The following is a 6000-nucleotide window of genomic DNA, read 5'->3' as shown; positions in this document are numbered from 1 at the left end:
TTGTATGTTCACTTCCTCCATGTCTCTGATCATATGTCACCACAACAGGGAGGCCTTTCCCTGAGTCCCCATCTAGAATAACACCACCCCACCACTCTCTAGATCTTTTGCTTTGCTTCATTTTCTCTCACCTGACACATCATATGTTTATGGGTCCATTTTTGTCTGCTCCTGCTAGAATTTATGAGCTTCATGAGGGAACACCTTTGTTTTCTTCACTACTGTATCCTCACTCACTGGAATGGTGCCTGGTATAAGGCAGGTGCTCAGTAACTATTTCATTGAATGAGCAATTCAAGGTGGAAACTTAAATATGCACTTTTTAATCTGATGCTTAAAATTACATTCTTTAAAAAAATGTTTGTTTCTTTATTTTGAGAGAGAAAGAGAGAGAGAGAGGGAGAGGGAGAGAGAGAGAGAGGCAGAGAGAATCCTAAGCAGGCTCCATGCTGTCAGCTCAGAGCCAGACAATGGGGCTTGAATTCATGAACCGTAAAATCATGACCTGAGCAGAAATCAAGAGTCAGATGCTCAACCAACTGAGCCACCAGGCACCCCCAAACTACATTCTTAATCAGTACTTCAGTTCAATGGGTAACCATTATTGTTGGAACAGATAAGGAATTATGAAGAAAATAGCCTACTGTATTTAATTCTATTATATTTAACTACAGACTATGCTTATATCTATGTATCTATCTATATAATCTATCTATTATATATACATAATATATATATAATATATATATATATTTTATATATATATATATATATATATATATATATATATATATATATTATTTTAGAGAGAGAGTGTGTGTACATGAGCAGGGGAGAGGCAGAGAGGGACAGAGAGAGAATCCCAAGCAGGCTCCACTCTCAGCATGGAGCCCAATGTAAGGCTCAATCCCATGACCCAGAGATCATGACCTGAGCTGAAATCAAGAGTCCAACACTCAACCAATTGAGCTACCCATGTGTGCCAACTATGCTTATATTTATAAACATTGTGATATGGAGTACATTTTCCTCATTTTTATTTACCCTTTTGAGCCTCATGAACCTATTCTAAAATATGTTACTGCTTACTCAACAATCTTTTATCTGTAGGCTAAATAAGAACATCTCCCTCCTAGATTACATATAATAAATCATATAAGTATAAATAGTATAGACACATGTTAGGAATAGCAAAAGCAGACCACTTTAAAAAACACTCATGTTTAATGTTTAATTTTTAAATGGATTTTCTAGTGGGGCTTTTGACAATCTGATAGCCAAAGTGCATTTATGAACTAACGCTTTTAAAGCCACCTACTACTCATTCATGGATAATTTTATTGAAAAATTTTTTGCCACATCTAATGGTAAGTCCCAAGCCCAAACCATGGGAAAGGATGCATTTGTCATGATACCATATAATAGATGCCAGATCCTAATCTCTGGCTTCCCTGCTAAGTCAGAGCACCCAGAAAAGTCACTCCTGGAAGTTAATGATCAAAATAGATATAAAAGGATTATAAACAAAAATCAGGACAATTGAAGTGCAGAGGGAGCAAGAAGGGGAAGTAATAATGGTGATCCTGAATGTCCCGAGAAAATTGTGTGGGTGGCTGAACGGTGGTTAGGTCCATAGACTTCTTTTAAGCCTCCAAAGCAAGATTAAAATTTTATTCCTTAGTTATTGAAACAAGGCAGGAGCCACTCTTTTTCAAGTATACACTGGTAGTAAAATTTCTACAGGGAAGATGTGAGGCCTCTCCCTCTCTTCCAGAAGCTAGATTTAACAAATAAGAAGCCTGGTCTGAATCAGAAAACCACTTCCTTGGCCTTAGGAAAGTTACTCAACTTCCTGAGCCTCACTCTCCTCACCTGTTAAGCCAATACAATATTAATGTATATCATAGGTCATTGTAAATATTAAATGAGATAATATACATATGTGCTAAACTGGAGATTAATCATATTAATGATTATTTCTTCCACATTCTTTCTGCACCCTCACTTTTTCTCTCTGCTCCATTTTCTTTTCCTTTATTTTTCCCTGACCACAAAGCCCAATTATAATTATTACTTGTAAATATTTATTGAGCAACAATCAATTATCATCAGACAATAGTTTCAGAAGAGTCAACATGTATTTGTAGATTTACTAAGCAATTATCAGAAGCAACAGGATGGAAGAGACTGTGTGTGTGGTCCCTTGCCCAGTTGGGTGTACAATCACACAGCAATGCAATGCAGGCTGTTATTCCATACCTTGGGGAACCATTGCTGTTGAACTGATGATGGTGGCTGGTCTTGATAGTCTAAGAATAAAGACCTGAAGTGTTTGGATTCTTAGGAAGCCCATTCCTATGTGGGATTAAGAAGGTTCTGGGTATGTACTTCCTGGGGTGGATAGTGAAAGGGGGCTAATTTCCCTGCCTCCTAGAGTCCCTGAGCTCAGAAGAACAGGCTCTGTGAACTTTGGAGCATGACTCTCTCAGGACAATTTCTGAGAAGTGGGCCTACCTAGAAAAAGGCTGTGTCCCATACATTTGGCTCAACCAAAGCTGGACAGAGATCTTTGAAAGTAGTTTTATGGAACTCCTCTCTGTGCTTTCCTTGCTCATATCTTTGTCCTACCTGATCTGCTCCCCATCCCTTCACAGGACTACTGCTCCCAGCTCCCAAACTGAAATTTTTACAATTCCCTGAAGGAGTCTTGTCTTCTCTCCTTTGCTTATTAAAGAGCTGACCTCTCTGCCTTTATTTTGCTTCTTAGCCTATCTCTTATTTGTCAAGACCCAGCCCAAATACACCTCTGGGCAGTCTTTCTTCATCCCCATCCTACAACAAGATGTCTCTCAATATGTTCCCATGGTCTCAGTGCTTGGAGCCATGATGGCCCTCATCAGTCAGTCAGTATACAGCTGTCATGACTCTCCATTCTTCTGAAAGTGCCTTGATAGTACAGACCAGATTTATTTGTTTACTCTTTGTGTTCCTAGTACACAGTACATACTATGTGTATATAGTATAGTTCCTGATGCTTACAAAGTGCTTAGTAAACGTTGTGGAACAAATTAATAAGAATCTTCATTACATTCCCCTACATACTCTATCTTCAAGTGAGCTAACTGCTCTCCCCAAATAGTTTGATGAAATAGTGTTGACAAAGTTTACACTTTCACCTGTTTCCTTGGGTATTAAAAAGATTAATACCTATTTGGCAACAAAAGTTTAGTGAGGAGCCTTAGTTCCTTGGAGGAAAGGGGTCATGCATATTTTAAAATTCAGTAACAACTCTGATCCATGGTTATTGCTACATTTCTCCTTGTGCTCTGCTTATAGAGAATTTGGGTGCCTTGAACTACTTAGGAAAGTGGCATAATTTAAATGACTAAAACTGACCATATATTACCCAACATTCTTATCAGATGAAATAAAAGAGATACTTTAGATGAGTAAACAACAACAACAACAAAACCAAAATGACCATTGATTTGATTCACATACTCTTCACCCTCCATTTGGGGAAAACCAACTGTTTTATTTTATTTTTTAAGATTTATTTTTGAGAGAGAGACAGAGCATGAGTGCGGGAAGAGCAGAGAGATTGGGAGACACAGCCGAAGCAGGCTCCAGGCTCTGCGCTGTCAGTACAGAGCCTGACATGGGGCTTGAACCCAGAGGTCATGAGATCATGACCTGAGCTGAAGTCAGATGCTTAACCTACTGAGCCACCCACGTGCCCCTATTTTATTTTTTTTCTTAAAACACAGTGTGGACTGCCAACTGTTTCTGCTTTCTTTCTGAGATAATATGTCCAGACATCACATGCTACATTGCCATAGGTAGCAATTACAGAAGATGAGTAGAATACAGATTCAGAAATGAATACAAGAAAAATATTCACTGGGCATTGGTGGTGGCTGCTTTTGAGAAATCCACAGAAATATCCTTGCTGAGTAATAGTGAGGTTTTATTGAACACTAAATCCACCCTCTCTCCCAAAATTGGTTCTACTATGTCCCTTAATTTTTCAGAATAAACTCTTCTAGTTACCTTTGCTTCAGGTTGCCCTTGGTATTGATGACTGGACTTCCAAAAATGACAATGGATGGAGCTAGGGGATTCCAACTCTGACCTACTTTCCACCAATATCACCACCTAGGGTTTGTAAAATGAATGTAGAAGAAAAGGCATTAAAAGCTTGATTGGGGGAGGGGGGACTTCAAAGATGAGCATAAAAATATGTAATGAAAACAGAATGGTTGAATGCCCTAAAATGTCACCATAAAGAGACATTATCACTATCAGTGAAGAAAGTATATGTATGTATAAACTTCAAAGAAAGTGTATGTATGTATAAACTTCTGAAGTGTGAGAAGAGCGACCAGCTATGAGCTAGTATAATTGTTGTAAAAACCGACACGGACTTTGTAGTAACAGACCAGGTTCAAACTCTGCTCTCTCACTTAGTAGCTATGTAACACTGAGCAAATTATTTAACTTCATGAAGTCTACCTTCTGTTTAATTTGGATTCCTAACTACCTTACAAATTTACTGTTCACTCATTCAAATAAGTAATAAATGTTTGATTTTTGAGCAATTCCTAGAAACCAGATACCATGCTGGGTGCTAGAGATTCAACAAGAAGACACAATGTTTTTCCTCATGGATTTCATTGTCTAGGAGCAGAGATAGTATAAAATAATTATAATACATTGTGACAACTGCCTTAATACTGTTAAGTTCAAGATAGTACAAGGTGATTGTGTCCCCTTAGGACAATCAAGGAAGGCTTCAAAGAAGAGATGAAGTTTAAGCATCAGTGAATGTTTAACAGATGAGCAGAGATAGGGAATGGAAAGACTGCAAGTGCAAAAACAATGAGTAGCCAGTGACATGATGTGAAAAATTTAGAAACTTCACAAGTTCGGGAAACATCAAGTGGCTCAGCTTGTCAATATATTTAAGAAGTAGAAGAGGACTGGTGACCATCTGAATAAGAAGGTTTAGCAAGGAGAAGGATGACACCAAGGCTTCTGTAGCAAAAGACTCAGTGGACGTTGATGTCCTTTACTGAGGGACACAGAGAAGGGATGTAAAGAAGAAGGGATGACGAAGATAAAGAGGCAACTTTGGGACAGGTTGACTGTGAGGGTTCTGTGAAACGTCTAGATAAAATGTCTTGTAAGCAGTTCAATGTACTGGTCTGGAGCTCAGGAGAAAGAACCGACCTGGAGATTCAGGTTCAGAACCCAGAGCCTCAGATGTAAGACCAGATGAGCACTCGGATCTTTCCTTCACATAGGCTGACCTCAAGGCAAATGACAAAGTGTGGGGTGTGGGGTGTGGGGTGGTGTCCAAGAGAAATCCACAATTTGGTTCAGAGTCTTTGTGGGGAAGAGTGGTATGCTTGGGAAACCCTCTGGTCCGTCCTCATAGCAGAATTACCATCAAGGAAAACCTGCCATAAACCAAAAAAGTACTGTCAAAATTATATAAGTTATCTTATTTGCTTGCATTTTAAAAGACATTTTGAATGAATACAAAAGACCACAGCAGTACTTATTAAAATCCCTGTCTCTTTCTCATTTGCTTCCCTCTCATCACATACTGCTCCTTCAACCCTCCTCCATGTCCTGAAAAACCTTCCCCTACTTCCAGCCCCCACATTTCCTATTCCTATGTCCTTCACACTTTCTCTTATTCTACATCACAAAATCCCCAAATATAAGTCTGATAAGGAAGAGCTTCTCTGGATGGTGGGGAAGGAGAACAAATGAAACCTGCAAAGTCAGTATCGTTTTAGAGGCCAGGAAGAGGAGAAAGGTTGGAAGGACTTATGCATTAATAATTTTGTTCTTGTTACAGTAGACTCAAAAGCCAGGCTGATCATCTAAATAAGTCATGCATGCAAAGAAGCTCAGCAGAGGGCAAGGATCCTTGTTCCAGGAAATGGGATGGAAACCAAAAAGTGAAGAAGGTTCTAAGCCATGGGTGAAAGG

The 6000-nt window shown here is 39.0% G+C and overlaps 1 long non-coding RNA gene across 1 annotated transcript in view; it reads right to left on the bottom strand.

The window, feature by feature from the left end:
• Nucleotides 1–830: 830 nt before the first annotated feature.
• The window catches only part of LOC128312840 (uncharacterized), a 130458-nt gene continuing 125288 nt past the window's right edge, over nt 831–6000 (bottom strand). The window contains exon 3 of the long non-coding RNA XR_008292657.1: nt 831–4155. This is a non-coding gene — a long non-coding RNA (uncharacterized LOC128312840). The remainder of the gene's footprint in view (nt 4156–6000) is intronic.

The sequence above is a fragment of the Acinonyx jubatus genome, chromosome F2, assembly GCF_027475565.1.
Source record: "Acinonyx jubatus isolate Ajub_Pintada_27869175 chromosome F2, VMU_Ajub_asm_v1.0, whole genome shotgun sequence".
NCBI lineage: Eukaryota > Metazoa > Chordata > Mammalia > Carnivora > Felidae > Acinonyx > Acinonyx jubatus.
Note: the sequence above shows the minus strand (reverse complement) of the source record. Positions and strands in the feature narration are given on the sequence as shown.